At 39.1% G+C, this 20740-nt stretch overlaps 1 protein-coding gene across 3 annotated transcripts in view; it reads left to right on the forward strand.

Moving 5' to 3' along the window:
- The first annotated feature begins 373 nt into the window (after positions 1-373).
- The window catches only part of LCLAT1 (lysocardiolipin acyltransferase 1), a 120371-nt gene continuing 100004 nt past the window's right edge, over positions 374-20740 (forward strand). The window contains exons 1-4 of one of the 3 annotated variants that reach the window (XM_074578956.1): positions 374-533; positions 707-819; positions 3006-3090; positions 5997-6112. The gene's annotated coding sequence lies outside the window, so the exon portion shown is untranslated. The remainder of the gene's footprint in view (positions 534-706; positions 820-3005; positions 3091-5996; positions 6113-20740) is intronic. The other 2 variants (XM_074578957.1, XM_074578958.1) reach the window with 2 other exon arrangements.

A 20740-nucleotide genomic window follows, 5' to 3' on the forward strand; every position in this document is an offset into this window, starting at 1 on the left:
CCGAAGCCACCCTCTCCCACCTGCTGCCCTGTGGGAGCGGCAGCAGGGCTCTGCGTACCCCGAAAGGCCTGGTTTAAACCCACTTTTGAGGCGAGCTGGGGCCCAAACTCCTGGAGCCTGGTGGAGAGGTGGCCGAGGGCAGCGGGGCTGGGCCTCAGGGCGGTGGGGTGCCTGCCGCCCCCGGGCACACAGCTCCCTCAGACACCTGGTCGCTCCCTAGGTCTGTGTGTGTAAGGAGTGTGTGTGTAAGGAGTGGGCGTGGGGTTGCGAGGGGTGGTGGGTGGTGGTGAAGTGGTTGCTGCCCCTTTAAGGGCGGCCGGGGCCGGCAGCGCTGTCATGGCAACGGCTTGACAGCCGTGACCGGAAGTGATTGGGGGGGTCAGAGGTCGCCGGTGGTAGCGGGAACATGGCGGCGGCGGCGGCCCTGGCGACGCTGGGTGCTAGCGCGGCCGCGCTCCCCGCGGCGGCGGCTTCCTGAGTGGGGAGCGGAGCGGAGCGGAGCCTCCTCCCGCCGCGGCGCTGCCCCGTCTCAGGTGAGGGAGAGTGAGGGAGCGAGCGAGCGAGCGGGCGGGCGGGCGGGCACGGGTGGTCCGGCGGCGGGGCTGACCAGCCGCTCCGGGTGTCCGCCGCTGGCCCGGCCTTGCCGGTTGTTTTCTCGCTGAGGTGCGGCCTGCCCCGCTCTGACCCTCCTGCTGTCTCTCCCCAGGCATGGTCGGCGCGCTGTAGGAGGGCCGGGAGCCGCGGCGATGCCAGAGGAGGAGCCGCTGGAGGAGAGCGCTTGAGCTTCGCCTGGGGATACGTTCAGTGTGTGCGGAACGTGTACGTTACCCGAAACCTTGGTTTCAGTGCTGCTGGGTTTATTACATCTAGAGGAATAAACGGAGGCTTGTTGCTATAATCTCATCCTTAGTATCCTTCCTTTTGGAAAAAGCAGAGTCTCTTGTTATGACTCGCACATACACAGAAGTCAGTCAGTTTTTGCCAACTGTAGCTGGGTGGTTTTCCCTGTTTACTGTGCCTGTCGTCACTTCTCCTGTTGGTATTGGCATGTTTGCTGCTGTCTCGGCTAGATTTGCCCTCTGGCAAAGCTAAACTTTGACCTGAATGGTCCTTGTGTAAGAAGTGTGGCGTGAGTATGGAACAAGGCATGTGGCGTTTCACAACCAGGCTGTTCAGAACATAACTGTGGCTGTGGAAAGCGGCGTACCTTAAATAAATACTAGAATTAAACTACGCGTGCAGCTTCACATTGGTGCTTATGTGTATTCACTGTGATACAGTACTTGGTAGCCACTAGCCTTTTTTTAATCTCGATTTACGCTAGTGCACTGAGTGGACTGTGCTCGCATAATGGGGTAGTGTGTTTTGCTTATTGATTGCTAAGTATTGCCATATCTCATTTACTTCATGCTCTTGTTTTGAAGACACCACCCACTCTCTGCTTTTGGACCCCAGGAGTTTTCAGTTGTGGTTACCACAACAATGCTTTAATATTATTTCTCAAGCACGAACTTACTCTGCTGTAACACAGAGATTAACAGATGGTCTTTTTTTTCCCCTCTTCTTCTTACATTACAAATGGCGAAACTAGGATTAAAAAAAGGAAGAAAGCCAAAGTATGTCTTAAAATGAACGCAGAAAGCTGAAATGGGTTGGTTGACTTTGTAATCAGATTTTATAGTATTATCTAATACTCTGAATGTAAACCTTCACTGGCAGCTGTGCTATCTGGCTCCTCAGCAAATTGAGGTACAGTTTAACAGTGTGAAGACATAGTTTGGTCGATGTGTGGGCTGCAGCTGAAAAGCGTGGTCTCACTCCTTCAGCATCACTGGCCGTGGGTTACTGCTACTCTCTTTGTAGTGGATTTAGTGGTTGGATGGTTGCAGGGACAGTTGATCTAACAGTTTTATGCGGATGGCTTTCTGTCACATGGAACCTATTCTATTGAGCGTTTGGTCTGATAGGAATGAAAGCTGTTTCTCCTCCTGCACTAATGTAAACCAGCTGAGGGTTAAATATAATGTGAAACTACCTCGAGAAACCAAATCTCAAATTGGTCATTCAGAAAATAAGGACTACACTTAAAACTTCTGAAGAGTTTGGATCAAAAAAAGAAAAGTCAGCCATGTGTAGGGAATATGTGGTAAGAGTGAAGGGAGTCTGAGTCTGTGGAGGAATTTTCCCATCTTTCCAGAGTCTTTTCTCCATTCACTTCTTGCCAAAGAGCTTCTGCGCTAAAAAAGGGAAGCCTCTTACAAAGCATTATTTAGACCTCAGGGGCTGGTCCGCCCTGTGTACTCAGTGAGGCAGGAACCTTGAAGGAAAAATAATATTGTATCCTACTGTGAAAGCCAACTGAAGTTGTGTAGAGAAACCTTGATTCTGGTATGTTCCAACTCCTCAGTCTTAATGAGTTTTACTTTCATGGAGTTCCCTACCCTCCTCGCAAAAGCAATCTGAAAAGAAAATTGGAAGTGTAATGAGGCATCATCTTCACATCGGCCTGGGGTTTTAGCAGTGTTAGGGTTACTTGATCCAGCAAATCCTTTCTCCAGTCTCTCAGGTGGCAGGCTGTCATGAGTTTCATCTTATTCTGCTTCTACAGCAGCTATTGTTAATAACGCCAGGCTAGATTTGTAATCACCTGAACTGCCTCAGGTGCAAATCCTCTTGTCCTTCTGCTGGCTTTCTATTTCATTCTGTCCAAGACTTCTCCCTGTGGAGTTTTTGTCTCTTAATTTTTATTTAGACAGTCACATTTATATTCTTGCCTGTCACTTTTCCTGTCTTTCAGTGTGCTGCCGCCCCCCACTCCTCCAACCTCTGCTTTGCCAAAACAGACCTTTTCCTTTTGTTGGCTGCTTCTTCCAGCTTCTTGGGAGATGCAGAGTCTCTGTCTCGGTTTATGCTTTCCTACTACCTAGTCATCAGGTACAAATGATCTTTGTTTTCCTCTGTCTTTCTTTTTTTCCTAATTTTATTCTCCTGTTCTCCACTTACAGACTTGTTCAAGGTTGTCCCTTCCTTGCTCCCTTATTTCTTCAGGTCGTGTTGCTGAGAACGCATGGACAAGACTCCTCATATTCAGTATCTGGTATTAAGTTCCATAATCTGCTTTAATGTTTTATTAGCTATGGACTGAGGAGAGCTGGCTTGTCTGTGTTGCATGTGTGTTGTTTAGTCAGCACTTAGAGCTAAGAGAGGGGAAAATGGAACCTTTAGAGAGTTGACTTTTTGAAACAAGGCCCCACTGAGTGTGTGCAAAGGCTTGCAGTTTGGTTTTATTTGACTTTTTTTTGACCTGGCCAAAAAGTAAATTGCTCTTGAAAGACCATTCTGTGTTATAAAGTCCATTGTTGCTGCTGCAGGCCACTATGAGATGTGAGATAGCAATGTTAGCAGACTTCTTGAAATGTAGGCAAAATGTCTCTTCTTTTTCTCCTAGCTGAAATAGTTTGCTTGTGAATTTGTTTTGCTGTAGTAAACTTAATTACTTAATTTCATGTTTGTATTAGGGTGTCTTACATGCTTAGGGGTTTAAAACTGAGGGAGTCTTTACTCGTCAATACAAAATTAATTGCTCTACTAGGTTCACCCACTATACTTTCATGAGTTTAAGAAAATGAATCTGCCTTTAATCTGACATCAGGCTTATTTTTTGGTGTTTGTTTCTGCACACCCCATCCCCTGGGATTCCTTGAAACAAACCTGTTTTTTTTCATCTTGCTGCTTTTAAACATTCCTTTCTAAGACTTTGCATCTATGATATTAAAAGTCCCATCGCTCTTAAGGGAGTGGTTTTTTTGGGCATCCTTTGGTATAATATGTGCTATTTATGTTATTTTAGGTAGCAAGGGAGCAGGTATTGCTTTCATTCCAGTGGTTCTGAAAGGTATTCCTTAGTATCAGATGCTTTCTCCTTGAGCTTACGGTGGTTTTGTTGTTTTTAAGACATCCAGCATATCTCATGGTTGAATGAAATCTGTATCTATTTGCTCTTCTCTTTTGATGGCAGCTTCAGAGGTGCCATGAAGACTAAATGAATAGACTGCCTGATGAGTCTGTATGAAGCAGTTATGTGTCTCACCACATGTTGCATGTAGAAAGAGAATTAATTATTCTTGAAAATAGTTTAGTCTTTTATAAAATTACTGTTTGAATCATGGAAGTCTTCCTTTAAACTACTGTGTCGCCAGACATGCTCACATTTTCCGGTGTGATTTAATATATGAGTGATAGATTGTTTTGTACTCCTTCACCAACCCATTGAAATGACAGAGCTGGTTTGAGCGAGAAGAGTCAAAAGATAACCAAAATCCCAGGCTTTTACAGGAGAACAAGAAACAAAACACAACCAAGCCATGCACTGTTCTTGCTAAATCAAAGACCAACAATGGCAGGCAGTGCAGGTACTGACAAGTACGCACAATCATGATTTTTTAAACAGGAATGGAGTTACTTTGATTTCCTGAGATACTGTTATTTGTGTCAGACTGGTAATGGTTGTCGCAGATCAAGATTTAACTTACTGTTCAAAGTAACTGGAATTTGTTTCGGCTATACGTGAAACAAACATACAGATCTGTGGCTAGTGCTAGTGTGTATTTTTTTTTTCCCCCCTTTTAACTTTTGCGTGGTCAGTATGATGATGATTCCACCCAAATATAAATGTTAATTGTTAAGTAACAGAAAATACTCTGTATGACCCTTCAAATCTATTAGGAAGACCCTCTCTGGTGTTTGAAGGTAAAAATGTTACCGTCTTGCTACATGTGAAAGCTTGCTTGAAATGCCTCGTCTGGCCGCTTGCACAGTTTTAATAGTCATGAAAGTGCTGAGAATCCTCTGTTTAGCTTGATCAGCTCTTGGAGAGACAGAAGCAGTAGATAAGATTCAAAACTTTTTTTTTTCCTCAAAGAAAATTCTTTATGTCTAAATAATAAATTCCACATCACTTGGTAATTTTGCTCTTAGGTTTCATTATGGTTACTCTTATCTACTGTTGGTATTGATTTTTAACATCGATTTCCCAAACCTCCATGCGAGGAACGATCTACAGCCTGCATTTGTTCAGATCGAGTATTAGCATTATGTGTTTGAATTCGGAAGATAATTGCATATCTTGCAAATTACCCAATGGCTGTTTCATCTTGAAACATTTAGAAATCCATTTTAGTTTCTTGTAATTATAATGTTTTAGTCAGACAGCAATTTAAACTTAGGACAGCACTTTGGCAGTGATATGCTTGTGTTTCTAAAATGAGCCTAGTTTCTGTGGTTAAATTTTCCTTTCATTTAAATATAGATTTTAATCAGTGTAGGCCAAACTTTTCCAACCATGTTTAAAATTAGCTCAAGCCATATTTTAAAAAATAGGTTCTCCTAATGTCATTTAACTTATGTAGAAGTGAATGTTTTTAAGATGGTTAATGCTTTTGAAGTGTTTTTACAATTTATTTTCAAAAAACGTTTATAGACTGGCTCAAATATGACTTGATACTAGTGGTCTCTTTGTAATAAATATCACTGAAAGCGCTTCATGCTGTGCTTCTGAAATTTGAAAGGTAGCTGTTCAGAAAGAAACTGTAAATTCCACTCATCAAGCAGCTAAGTTACGACATCAAAACAAAGTAAAATGCTTGCTTTTCTCGCAGACTTCCATGCGAGCGTTGTTTTGGAGATTACTGAAGTTTTCATTGGTCATCTTGTACTTCTTTAAGCAGGGTATAGTTACCATTTTCAATTGGTAACGTGAAGATGTAAATAGATGTACAGCAAGTGTTAAGCTTTGTGTAGAGGATGTTCAACATCATACGTATTCCAAAATAAAAACGGAAATGAGTCTGAATTGAATCTATCAGGTGGCTGTTACAACTCCCTGAATTACTGCTAAACATTTGGTAGTTTCAGTTTCTAGAAAAGTATTAAAAATAACCAAGCAAAAAGACCCCCAAAACTGCTACCAATCTTCTGTCGTTTTTACCCAAATACAGGATAAAACGTCTTTGCTATACCCGGAAAGTTTTCCAGTTGGCGACGTGTTCAGAGATCAAGGGAGTCAATCTGTCAGCAGACTTCCCTTCAGATAGACCATTTCTGCTGATCACAGGTAGGGTGAGATGCTTTCACAGAGAAACGTGAGGACAAATGTCATAAGAGGGAGATGAGTTGCGTGGATTTCTGTTACATGGAATGCAGTGTGTTTTTATGAGATGCGCCGGTTCTGTACTGTTTCTTTAGTGAAAACAGTACAGAAAAGAAATACTGTCTTGGTTTCGGCATGGAACTGTGCAAAATCTGACTTAGTTTTTCAAGTGCTTTATTTTATTATTCAGATGCTAGAAGGACTAGATCCTTCTAGTTTTTAATACTTAATCTTACAGTAATCATGCGTCTGTTCAGCTGATCAATTCCATTTGCTATCAAGATCATGTTTGTTACTGTGATTTTAATGATCTAGAATTTAAAGAACATTGGTTTTGAAAGAGCTTATAATACTATAGCAATAGTAAACAATAGCAAATTTATCAATGACTGGTAAAGCTTCCTTTTTTTCCAATTGTTGCAGGTTGTGCTATTATTTTTAAGAAACTTAAATGGAACAAACACTTTTTAATTTCACTCAACGATTTTTCTCATAAACAAGACTAACTCTTACCCAGAATTCATGTGGTACGGTGGGAATTTCTCAAGCATTCAGCTCACTGAATAGCAGTTACATGTTTTCTGCTCATTGAAAAACAACTTTTGACTCTTCTGGTAAGATAAAGCCAGGAGACAGTGGTGACCACATGCTGATCTATGGAAGTTAACTTTTCAAAGTGAACCAAACTGCAAACTGGCTTCCAGCTTTCAGGCCATCGTCAGGACTTGGAGCTTGTTCCTAGTTCTTCTGTGTAAATTTTTTAGATTGTGTATCAGCTGGAGTTGGGGGCCATGTGCTCCAGGGAAGTCATCGCTAGGTCCTCTAATAAAGCTGAGGAAAACTACAAAAGATTTCTCAAAGAGCAAAACAAGCAGAAGAAATATTTACCTGATAAGTCTCTATTGGGAGTCAGTCCATTTTTAATTTTTTTATTTTTTTAAACTCTCCACTCATGGAAAACCTCTTGAGTATAACATTTCGGAACGTGTGAGGTAATACGCTCATGCCAAGGGTATTGAGCCAATCAGTAGAGTCTGGTAAGGTAAGGCTAATCATTTCTTTTCAGCCTCCTGCATTGCCTCCTGGTCTTCTCTCTTCAGTGTGAAAACACCATGAAATCTGTCAACCTAACTAGTGAATTCCCTTAAAAAGAAAACAGTTTTAGCAATTTCTTTCAAGGTCTCTTGCCCAGGTCAGTAGATTTGTCCTCAGGACAAGTAAAAACGATGCACTGCCAGTGAACTAATTACATGTAATTCATCATCAGATAGTGGAAACAATTAATGTTCTGGGAATTGGCATGCATTTCCCATTTGGAAAGGGGGTGTTTGGTTTGGTTTAATCTCTCTTAAATAATTGCAGACCATCTAGGAAGATGGAATGTAATGTTCTGTGTATGTTTGATCTTTCTAAACTTTGGGGATAGACTGTTTTAGGAAGAGATTGGTCTTACTGCATTTTGTGCTGTCTCCACGAGATGGATAGATTTTGCACTAGGGTTTCCTTAGAAAAATACATGTGTGTCAATCTGATTTACAAGAAGTGTTTTGCAGACTCATCTATTTCTAACCATTGAAAGTGACAGAGGGTGTGTCTCTCCCGAAATTATGGCTTTGCTCAGAGAAGTGTGTTCTCTTATTAGGAACATCAGGTTTAAATTTTCACTCGAATACCAAGTTTTAAATAAAATCCTGACAGTTATCCGCTATTTCCAGTGCTTGCATGGGTCTGCTATTTGTTACAAAATAGATACTTCATTATTTTTTTCATAAATGGTTGTATCTTTAGATCCCAATTTCCAAAATTTACTTAGAACACTCATTTTTTGTAAAAACTTTGTTTGCAGGAAGTTTTTTTACTTATGTTGTAATAATGGTAGGCATTGTACTTACTGTATCTCAGTCCTGCTCTGAAGAAAGAATCTTGGTCTCTTTCCTAAATATTGAGAAGCATTTGGTTTTGCACCTCTGTTGGATATAGGGTTAGGTGTTGAACAGCGTCAACTTCACTAAGCAATAAAAAAATGCCACTTTAAGACAATGCTTTGACTGAATAATACATCCCATTTCGATTTTGACAGTGAATGAGAAAGCTGTGTGTTTATCATGTCTGCTGCCTTAATAGTTTTTGAATGACAAATGCCTGAAACAATGTCAGGGGTTAAACAGCTATATTTTTTGTGTGTTCTTATTACAGTAGGTCATTGGAGGACCTTGAGAGATGGCTGATCTGTAAAATTGAGAAAAAGGCTCTGTAGTTATGGTAGAATGGAAATTAAGTATAGGCAGAAGCAAATGTGGCTTGAGTGGTCACAATAGGGATATTGCTAAAATTATTGTTGATAACACAGGAATATGTATTATCTTTTGTCTAAAGGGAAAATAGCTAAAATTAAGGGTTTTTTTTCGTTAAAGTAATTGCGGTAAGCTAGTCTACTGAAGAACAGTATGTCGTGATGTGCAGCAGAATATCTTTGAAAATACACTAATAGCAGTTATTTTGAATTAATGAAATAACCTTATGAAAAGTTTAGAGGATTTAGTAAGCTTTAATCGTGTCAGTCATAAGTTAGTAAGATTTTCTTACGGCCTGCCTTCTCTCTGTGCCTTTGCAGCTCAGCAGACCATCACCCTTCTGCACAGCACTGTGCCCCTGAAGTGGCTATAGCAAATACTTATTTCCCTTATTTTTAGGGGAAACTTTTAAGTTATTCCCACGTTGCCTGCAGCCCCAAGTGTGTTCAGAGTCTTGTTTATTTTATATGTAGGCAGTGGCAAATAGAGGTGGTAAATATGTCTGTTTTTTCTTTTTTAACTTTATATAAGGCATCCATAAAAATCTGCTAAGCAAACTGCTATGCAATGCTAACATTGCGTATCTTGCCCGTAGCTTTGTTATCATGAGCACCGGGCATGCAGAATTAAGCTTGCTTTCAGAACAAAAAGTATCATCGTTGCGAGCAGAATGCTAACATGAGTTTGCATATTAGAAAGAAAGTGAGATTACATTTCCTGTGTCCATCATCTCTCACTGCATCTTGAAATACAGAATTAGCTGAAAAAGGCATATTTAGGACAGACTTTTGCTGAAGTTTAGAAACATGTCATTTATTCATAAACATAAAATTAGCAAACCTTAAAACTTAAGGAAACCATCTGGTAGCTTTGGATTTCTATATGTATTCTATATGTACAGTAGTAACACAGATGATAATTTTTACTAGGATTATCACAAAAATGACATATTGGTTAGGAGTTACCCCAAAAATGGAAAATAGTAGTTGCAAAATATTGTTGTACATTGGGTTCCACAGGCTGCAGAATATTTTAGAAAGAAAATTTTCAGCAGTGCTGAAAATTATCTGATCTGGCAGAAGAGTTATATTTTAATGAATGCTTATAGGATGGCAAGAGGAAAGAGAAATTATCAGCAGGTATTTCATCGGTTGAAAACTGCTGTTACTGCTGTAGCTCTCCAGCCATTTAGGTAAGTGTTTACTAACTTTACAGGGATTATGTTACAGAATTTAGAGCAAATGCCTTTGTTTGGCCTCAATATCCTGTAAAGATACCAATTCCCAGGATTTTTGTATATTGGACCTTAGTTCCTCTGCATGCAACTGGCGCAAGTCTCCCAGCTCATAAGAACTTGGGTTTTGGTGTTAGTATGGAGCAGTTGCATCTTCTTTTGCAAGACCTCAATATCTGCCTTTCTCTTGAGAAAGGTTATGGTATGTGTTTCTGCCAATTTCAATGTCTTGAATGATTTTAATGTTTCGAGTGAAGTTATCAAGAACTTTCATTTCTGGTTGGGGAGCTATTTGATATAGAACCATCAGTCTGTTGTTCCTTAAGTAGGTGATTGTTTTCTTCTTAACATCTCTCCCTTAACTGAAATTTACTAAAAGCTGTCAGATTTCCGCTGAGCATGTACTGAAGAGCTAGAACATAAAAGTGAAGTTCATGTTGGAATGAGATCTGGAGGGAAGCAAAGTTGTGGGCAAATATTTTTCTTTTTTCCAAATGTTAAGCTACAGCCATGCTAATAATATTTCTACAAAAACATTATTGGGCTAATTTAAAGCAAAACTCTAGAACTGTTATATCCCATATGGCATGAAACATTCCTGCCTTTTTTTTTTTCTCCTGGTGTATTAACTTCTTACACAGAAAGGAAATGAATTTTAGAAAGAATGTTATACATAAGCCATTTGAGACATTCTCTGTTAAGGAAATACCAGCTGTCAAGAAAGATGCAGCCAATGTTGAGTTATACTAAAAACATTGTAAAGGAAATATTTGTCAAGGAAAAGTGGATTAATGAAAACATCTTAACTATTTTTGCTCTGGAAGAAGATTAGGGAAGTTCTATGTAAGCCTCTTCTAAATGCAACCATTATTAAAAGCCACCAATTTGTTTTTTCAGAAGGAAGTTGACTTAGGTAAGTTGTTCTCTAATGAACAATAAAGACATTTCTGACTACAATGTAACGGGGCGGGGGGGAAGGCTTGGAGTCATTATACTTTATTACCTTCAAATTCTATAAGCTTGCTTTCATTGATTCTTCTTGATGGAAGAAGAATTTATATCAAAAAGAAAATAGGTTACGTTTCAGGATTTTCATATTAACGGTTTTATTTGAAAATCAGTTCTTTTATGAGCAATTAATAGCACTAGGAGGCATTATTTTGCTTCTGTAGAGGAAAATAGTGAAGTGCATATAAAAAGGAACCTGAATCGGGCATTTGAAACATTAAATATGATAGGATTTACTCTTTCTTTAATCCAGTCTATCCTGCTGGCTTTATGGAGTTGTAAACTCAATATGCAGATTTACTGTAGTGGTTTGAAATGTAAGCTTTTGGTTTAATTACCACTTTGCTCTTTTTCCCCATTAGTCTGTTGATACTATCAAATCCACCCTGAAATGCAGCAAATACAGAAACAGTTATATCTGGTACCTTTCTAGATAATGCTCCATTTTATTTATTTATTTTTTTTATTTGGGTAAAGAGGTTGAAGGGGATGCTGAGATGTTATGGTTTATGTCGCTCAATGTTGAGTTTTTGACTTCAGAAAAGCATTAATATTGTACATGGGACTGCTAGGTCTTCCTCTTTTTAAGATATCATAGAATCAAAGAATGTGTTGGGCTGGAAGGGACCTTTAAAGGCCATCTAGTCCAACCCCCCTGCAGTAAGCAGGGACATCTTTAACTAGATCAGGTTGCCCGGAGCCTCATCAAGCCTGGCCTTGAATGTCTCCAGGGATGGGGCCTCCATCACCTCTCTGGTCAACCCGTTCCAGTGCCTCACCACCCTCACTGTAAAGAACTTCTTCCTGATGTCTAATCTAAACCTGCCCTGCTCTAGTTTATAACCAATGCCCCTTGTCCTATCGCTACATCCCCTTGCAAACAGCCCCTCCCCAGCTTTCTTGTAGGCCCCCTTCAGGTACTGGAAGGCTGCTATAAGGTCTCCCCACAGCCCCTCACAGCCTACTCAAGTGTTGAGTTTTTGATTTCAGAAAAAGCATTAATATTGTACATGGGAATGCTAGGTCTTCCTCTTTTTAAGATATCCTATGTTTTCATTATAATTATTTTCTGGAAATTCATGAAGCTCAGTGTGTTTTCTTTTGTTCTTTGAAAATACTAAAATTACATTTCTCAAGTTACATGATTGCCATTAGATACGAGCGGCTGTTGTTCCCCAAAATTTTCTTCACGCTGGGCTCGTGATCTTAGACTTGGTTAAAATATCAGCAGAAACATAAGTACCAAATGATATATGGGCTACATCTTTAAATGTCACCTGCATCTCTACATTTGAATTGACGGTTTGTAATTCCATTAGCACATTACCTTTTTTCCCCATAAAAAAAACTTACTGTTCAGGATGGCTTGTATTTTAGGAATGCCTTAAAGATTTAAGGAATGCGGTCTGTAGAACGCATTTTGCTTGTTGCACATGGTTGGTGTTGTATACTGAACTGAGTAAAGGACTGAAGAAGATGGTCATCTGAAGGTTTCTTTAGTTAAATGCCACTCTCAAGAACTGGATTTTGCTTTTTGCTTGATAAGCAAGATCCATAACTTTGTTATTAACAATGACTAATTGTGATCTTTGTATTGAATAGTAAGGTTTCAAGTTGGACACCTACAAAATAAAGAATGCAAAGGTTTCACAGCTGCTACTGAAGCTAATAGCAACTGTGAATTGTGCATGTGATGTACTGCACAGTGACAAATATTCTGGAAAAAAATTAGTCTGGAAATGCTCCAGATTAGACAGACATAGACAGACACAATTCTTATACTTTGTACTGTGGATCTTGAGTTATGAAAATATAAGTAGAATCTGTTGTAAGAATAAATTACTGACATATAACACTTTCAGATAGTAGTATAATAAGCATAATACAGAGGAAAAAAGGGGGGGGAGGGCGATTTTGTCCTAGGATTTTAATAGCTTAGGCTAATTTTAGCACTGTACTATGAGAAGGGGAAAAAGAAATACAGAGTAAATTCTCCCTGTTAACCCTGCTGTCAAAGCACCTGTATTGGATGAGGCAGGGTTCCTGTTTGAAAAAAAAATCAAGCAGAAAGGAAGGAATGGCCTTAATTCTGGTGTGTTATAATTTCTGTGTGTTTGATTGTGCAACTTCAGTATCCCAAGTGTTTTTTGACTGTGATATGAAGGTGACAGGTCATTAACAGTGTGCTGGGTGGTGCTGAATGCCCATATCTTTAAGCTGTGGGTGTAGCAGAGTGTCATTATGCTGTGGATGACCCCTTACCAAAGGTAATATTCTCCCTCATGTAAATTCTGATGGTCTGATGCTTTTCAGGCTGAAACTAGCTGTCATATGTTAGACTTTCACAGAATCACTTCATCTGTAGTCTGAGACTCTGCTTTACTGGCAATCTGTTTTATCGTATGCAAAATGATGGATATCTGAGATCAATGCTGACTCTAAAGAGAAGTAACTAGACTGAGTTCCTGAATATAGTATCAAGACCACTAATCATGTCAGGGCTAGAAAAAAAATCTGTCAGTATTCCAAGTTATTTCTGCAAAGCAGTTAACAATCGTAAATGATTCTGCAGTTTGACTGAATTATACAGATCCTACTTTATGCATCTCACTTTAAATCTTGCTTTTGTCCAGAGTGAAATAGTTCTTTGTGTATTTACAGATGTGTGATTGAGCATATGGTTATTGTTCCAAGGAGAAGCAAGAGGAAAATAGCCTCTTCTAATCTGTCAATTCACGTATGAAAATTTTCCTTATAGTAACTCTTGTGAAAATTGTACTAGCCATCTAGGACGGCTTTTTTTCGATTTCAGTCTGATGCTTTGGCAATCAAGATGAATGATGTTGATCAGGGTGCCTTTCTTCTGAGAAATTAATGCTGAACCACTATGCATTGATTGACTTCTACTGTCTAATTGGTGATAGACAGGTTTGCCCAATCTGTGTTGGCTTTCACAGTGAAGTTAAGCCTGAAAATGTACTTGAAGTTATTTGATTTAAATATATCTTAGTCTTTTATGGTGTTTAGAATGAGACAAAGCTTATTTGATGAACTAGCAGACATCTTTACAGGTGGATAACTGGAGAGATGCATTTTGAATGAGGTGTGAAGCTTGGGAGTTTTAGTTTTAACCTAGTTTACTTTGTTTGATGGTCAGTTAAATCTCTTCTTTAGCTGTTGATTGAGGACACAGTAATCATTTCTCTGGATATATCTGGTTACAAATTACATTTAATGCCCTGAATTCCATGCCAGTGAGAAAAAAAATACTCCTCTATGTACTTCTAAAGTAAGAACTTTGGGGTGGGGGGGAGTTATTGCTACAAAAGATATTTCTGTTATGTCCTATATAATAGAAAGTGACTAAATTATATTATCAAAATGTATAACAACTTTAACAAAATTGCAGATTGTAGATGTTCTCTAATAGGGCATCTTGCATCTGAGTTGAGCTGGTTCTAAATGCATAGAAAAGCCTACTTTCAGTTTAAAAGGGTCAGTTATGATATATCTTGATGTAATTTTCCATCTATATGTTCGATATCTTTATCTGACAGCATAGAAGCTAGAGATGGAAAGTTATAAAGAGAAATTATTTGACTACCTTAAGTGTTATGGGACAATTGATAGATGAGTCCCATTAGCCATGTTGTGTTGAACTGCAGCCAGCCATTTTGAAATATTTTAAATCCCTAGCGTTCCTGAACAATTGGAGGAGAATCCTTTTCTGATATTCCTTCTAAAATGGATTATCATTTATTTTTGTTGTAGTTTATTCTAAGAATTTCAGTGAAATATCAGGAAATTATTACATTTTTTCCTTAGTGACTAATGCAGTGAAATCTGACTTGAAGCTCAGAATCTGTTACCGGTAAAAAAGGCTTAAGATTAGGCTGTTAGAGGTTTTAGATTACTTTAAATTTCTTATTTCCCGTAAAATACCTAAAATCCCACCAGTATAAGTCATAAGGTGTATTTGTTGGGTGGAGAATCCTGTAAGAGCAATCTTGTGCAAAGCTAGTTTTGCAAGTTCTTCTTTGTTTTGTTCATTACACTTGTGTAGATGCTTTTCCATTGCCAAACCCCTTCAGAGTTTCCAGTTTATCAACATTTTGAGATGCAGAAAGTGATTGATGCGAAGCTGTGTCTGTAGCAGCTGCCCAACTGAAGCTTGAAGCAATGCCAGGGCGTTGGTGCTGAGTTTACTAGAATGGCTTTCTCTATTTCTTGCTCTATCACCATTAATCTCTTTCTTCTTTGCCCCAATGTTAGTTATTAAAAATTCTGACATCCGAAGAAATGCTTATCAAATAACTTCTCGTTCTGTTTGTCTATTATATTCTTTTTGCATGCTGCAGGATACTGTAAATGGCTCTGGAAAGCATAGTGAAAAAAGTAAAGGCTTAATATCAATAAATGAAAAGGATCTTTCAGTCGTTGCTCATGACTTCTAGTCTACTTAGATGTTTGGTATTGGGTCCTCTTACTAAAATGTGGAGAGAGTGAGAGAGAAATGTTGGAAAATCAGTGAACTCTTTCGTTTTGTTTTGGAATATATTTACCTTTTCCCAAAGCAAATTTAAATAATTTTGTTAGGCCATACTATAACAGAGAACTACTGAGACCTTATACACATTCTAAAAAGCTTTAAAATAGGAAACAGTTTCACCTGCTTCCCTCCTCTTGTTTATTTTTGTCAGTGGTTGGCGTGAAAATGTTGTCTTTGATCTTCATGTTTTGTCTTTTAACCTCTTACTTTTTTCTCAGACTTACAATATTGCAAAACCAACATTTACTTCATGAAGTTTTGAACTGTTTGAAATGGAGCTGAGGACTGATGAATTTTTGAGTGATTTTATAGTCTCTAAATTTTGCAGCTGGCAGGGAGGTATTTTCAGAATTGTTGGCATAATTCAGAGTTTCTTAAAAGTTGACCTGGTTTGAGTTAGGACCAGGACCAAAGGAATAATTCTAGTGGTTAAAGACGGAAACCCCCTTATGCTGAATTTGGAAGGCCATAAGCTCTCTTTCTGCTGCTTGTAGAAACCCTGTGCAACAGGTGAAGGGATGCTCAGGGGCTTAACTTCCCACCTAATAAGGACACTCTGGATGCTTCCAGAAACTTTCAGGGTTGAGACCCTGCACAAACACATACTAGACACAAATGGAGAGAATTCAGTGAAGGGCCACAAGGATGATGAAGGGACTGGAGCATCTGATGTATGAGGAAAGGCTGAGAGAGCTGGGACTGTTCGGCCTGGAGAAGAGAAGGCTCAGGGAGGGTGATCTTGTCAACGTACATAAATACCCGAAGGGAGAGGACAGAGCCAGGCTCTTTTCAGTGGTGCCCAGTGACCAGACCAGAGGCAATGGGCATAAACCGAAACACAGGGGGTTCCTCCTGAACATCAGAAAACACTTTTTTACTGGGAGGGTCAGGGAACACTGGCACAGGTTGCCTAAGGAGATTATGGAGTCTCCCTCAGAGAGGTTCATAAGCTGACTAGGCACGGTCTTGGGGAGGCTGTAGGTGGTCCTGCTTGAGCAGGAGGGTTGGACCAGATGACCTCCAAAGGTCCCTTCCAACCTCAGCCATTCTGTGTGATTCTGTTGTGCAAATGTCATACAATCTTTATTGGTTTGGGGTCACCCGTAGGTGATTTGCGGGGGAAGATGATTCCCCTTAAAATAAAAGATACCTTATTTATTCCTTTAAAGGTCTCATCAGCTTCAGAGGAGATGAATACTTACTTTAAACTAAGTTGCAGAATAAGGGGTGATATTTGGGAAACACAGTTCCTTTCCTCTTTTAAGTCTTAAGAAGCGTGTGAATTGAGAACTAAAGCAGTAGTTTTAGTTGCTGTTAGAGCAGTTTAAGTGTATGCTGTAACTAAGCCACCACAGGAAAATAACTTTCTTTCCTGACGGAGGAAGGACAGAAGCACTTGCTGCGTACTCTGTTTTGCTATAGGCTGTTTCTCCTCTTGTGTAATGGTCTTGTGCTATAAGGGGGAGAAGCACTTTAAACACAGGAAAATGTGGTTGTTAAGCCACAAAAAAAAAGAGGTTTCAAGAGCGTGCATAGTTATCAAAAACAATTTCTCTCATTCTTGATTTTGTTTTCGAGAGTGACAGTTTAAAAAAAAAAAAAGATTAACAAGTCACTTTCCTTTAGGTGATGGAAATCTGCTTGTCACTTTTGTAATGAAAATGCTCCTATTTTGAAATGCTTGTTTATTTTCACAAGTTTGGAGTGGCTCTAAATTCAGTGACTTCAAAACGTGACTGTACATTTTAATTGGCCTTCTTGACACACATTTTGTTGTTAAATGAAACATTTTTATTGGCACTAAAATATTTGCCCCACCTATTTTCATTTTCTAGTGGTGGGAACGGCAACATTAAAGGCTGTTTAAAATATATGAAGTGAGTTCTGGGGTCATTCCCCACCTGTTGTTTATTTTGGTTTACGCAAGAACAGTGAAAAGTAACCATGTTGGTGAAGTTCTATCATCTAAGTAGTGGTTTTGGAGACTCACATCACTGTATCCCACAGGGTGTGGATTTAGACAATTTACACATCAATAGGTTTGTTCAGCTTCTTCAAGCAAAACTCGGGACTTCTGGATAATGAAAGTGAATGTTGGCAAGAAAGGTCACTTCTTAGCTTTAAAGTAACCTAGAGTACATTGTGCTGAATTATGGAACAAAAGACAGTAAATACAGAAAATCTTTGATTAACTTGTCCTTTTCAAAGTGTCTTGACCTTTATTGAGTTCCCCTAGCTGACATTTTTAGAAGACTTTTAGTACTATTTCCTTTCATTAAAAAGGGTTTATTTGCATATTTGCTCCCACATATTTCATTATCATCTTCTCTACCATTTGATTTTCTTCAGCTACAATGGCATCTACATTTCATATCAGCATGGTTACTGTAGTAGTGTAGTGATATAGTCCTTTTTTGTATAAAATTCTAGAAAGGCGTTTCTGTAAGTAGAGGTTATTATCTTGGTAAGCAAAAAAAAAATAACGCAAACATGAGTGGAAAAAGTAAAAAAGCAAAGCTGATAAGCACCTACAAAAACATTTGAAAGACAGCATAATATATTCAAATTAGGAGTAAATCACATGGGATTCACATCATATATCTTTCTATTTTTAGTTTTGAAATTATTAGCTGCATTTTCTATTTAAAGGTAATGACATATTTAGTCAGACTTAATGCAAGTGAATCATAGTATTGCATTGTTATTGTATAAAATAGTGATTGCCAGTTGCGTGTGTTATACTCTTCATATTTTGGACAGGAAAAAAGGCTTCTCTGTGCTCTCGAAGTTGCTCAGACATTTCATAGTCCGTGGTGGTGATGAATAAATTATACTTTAAATAATGCAACAGGAATACATATTTTTGTTTTGTTAGACTAGACTTCACTAGTTGGCGTCTGTCTTTCCTTTTCTTTACACCCCCTGTGGTGTTAGCAACCTAGACTGAATAAGATTACAAATAATTTTTTGACAAGGAGTCATTGCAGACTTGATCTTTTTACATGATTGTTCATACTGGTTCTGCTGTCTTAAGCTGGTACCTCCCAGCTGTTCTTTAAAGGTCATGCCAGCAGCGCCTATTAATATGACTGTGTCCTTCCTTTCTCCTGTTCCTATCCCGCTGTTGCTGCGGCAGGTCGGGAACTTCCTCCAACAGTTAAAGGCTGATTAAATCTTAGTGGTTGCCACCTTGGACGGCTGGCTAGCTCAACAAGATCTTTCTGGTTTGGAGAGGCAGCTTCTCAAGAGCATCCCTTGCTCTATAATAACTGAACAAATCCCAAATGTAAGATCTAATTTCCTCCTTACTACTTTCTTCCTCTTTAATACTGTGTTCCCTGAAGCCTTCCCTGAAGTTGCTTTACATGATCTGAGGTGCTGTTCATGCCTAAGAGAGCTTTCTAGTAAGATATTCCATAAAACGGGAAATTTTCCTTAGAACAAGATACAGAGTTTAGAGTTTTTAATTTTAAACGTTCTAGGAGAGGGTGGAGAGTGGTGATGAGAATCACTGGTCGTTTACCGTTAAGGTTACAGGCTTTTAATCATCTCCCTTCTGACTGATTACCTGCTGATAGTTGAGTGAAACCAAGGGTGGGATTTGTACCTTTGTTGCTCGAATGGGCAAGCTGTCTGGCTACTGTCAGCCCTTTTCTGTTACGGATTTGGATACTCGGCAACAATGAAGGCGGCTTTAAAGATTGCTGATAGAAAAAAGGGATTAGGTCTGTTTATATAGAAGACAAGATCAGCCTACTAATGAATGAGTAATATTGAGAAGGATATAAACCCATGTATTTTATGGCTTAAGATAAAGGTTAACAGAGACTAAGAATAAACTTGCCATCATTGCCTACTGTAGGCTTTCTTCCTGCACCTTCGTATGAAGTGCATGGTTCAAGGCACTGTCAGACAGGATGACTGGGTGGACTTCTGCTGATTCAGTTTGGCAATTTTTGTGTTTTTTCCACTGATCATTTCTTTCTTCAACACCATACAAGATAACAAAGTCTCTTAGGTCAAGACACTGTAAATATTTATTCTCTGTAAATGTTGTTCTGTTAAACACAAGTCAGATCTGAGTTTATAGAATCCTTTCTTTCTTCAGCCTGGGCAATTTTCCAACTTTCTGAGGGCAAGCAGCCCAGCAAACACTCTTTCAGACAATTCCTCATCTTTCTCCTTTTTCCAGAATGAAAATCCAAAAATATCAGCAATGGGGGCCAAAATAACAAAGGAAAAGTGGGTGTTGCCACTTCTTGCCAGGTTTTTTGTAAATGTTCCTCTAGTTCCCTGTCCCAGAATAATAACAAAACTTCCCAAAGAATCCACAAAATAAACCAGACTCTTTTTCAGTCTCTGATCTAATTCAGAGTAGATGCCATAATGAAAATACTAGAGAACAAGTACTGTAAAGGGTGTACTTTTTATCTGACTGTTAATGTTTTATTCCTCGTCTCTGAAGGTCGCAAGAAGTTCTAGGGCATATGCTAGGTCCTGGGTGATGCTCAGCTGTTATTCTTGTTTCTAGGGTATTGATTGGGTTGATGCTACTTGCTGCTCTTTTACTTGATTGTGAGGAATCTTAACTGGGACATAAGTGGGTAGATCCTGTAGTTTAGGACAGACTGGATGAAATACTGTTATGAGAACTGGAAAAGCAGGGGATACAAGCTCCAGGGCGAGTGATCCGAGGCTAGAGGTTCTCTGGTCCATGCCTGCTTGTCCCTCCTCCAGCTTCAGTGACATGATCAGAAGTAGTAGGTAGGTGAAGGGGATATGGTATGCAGTGAGATCCAGGAATCAGTGTTAAGCAGACCAGAGGTGGGATTAGAAACCAAGGCTGTGCTGGCAGAATGAGTTAATACAACTGAAGGGCCAAAGACCACTGCTAGAAGCAGGATGAGAAACTAACACTGAGGGACAGGAAGGAGGTTTTTAGACCAATAATCTGGATGTTATCTGCCGCTATAGAAGAGTGTCTGGGGTTTCTTCTATGCCAGATGTATGTGGCAACCATTAACGGAGTTCACAAGGTCAGTTCTTTGTCTTGGGGAATGCTGGTGGCTGGCTGCAGCTTGATTGTCTGTCTTGAGTCACATGTGCTGCTGTTTTCTACAGGTCATTCTTATTTTAGTTGAAATTCTTGGAGTTACAATGAATTCACTATTGTGAGAGTTTAAAGAGAATTTTTTTTCACAAAGGTGTTTTATATCAACAACTCATTGAACTTAATCATGTTCATATGTGTGATAGGAAAGAACTATTTCTTCATCAGTGGATTTACTAGAGGAAGTTCTGCTGCCTGGGTTTATGCATTCAAACTACACGATTGATCTGTATAATGCAATGACTGTGCGTGAACTGTGCCGTGACACATTCAAAGACCTAATAATTCATTCCTTGAAACCATTTCTACCCATGTGAGTCATGGTAGAACTTGTGACCTCCTTAAGAAGTTTTTTGAGGATCCTTTTTGTGACCATTCTCCAAAGGGCACGGATTTC

The sequence above is a fragment of the Larus michahellis genome, chromosome 3 (assembly GCF_964199755.1).
Source record: "Larus michahellis chromosome 3, bLarMic1.1, whole genome shotgun sequence".
Classification (NCBI taxonomy): Eukaryota; Metazoa; Chordata; class Aves; order Charadriiformes; family Laridae; genus Larus; species Larus michahellis.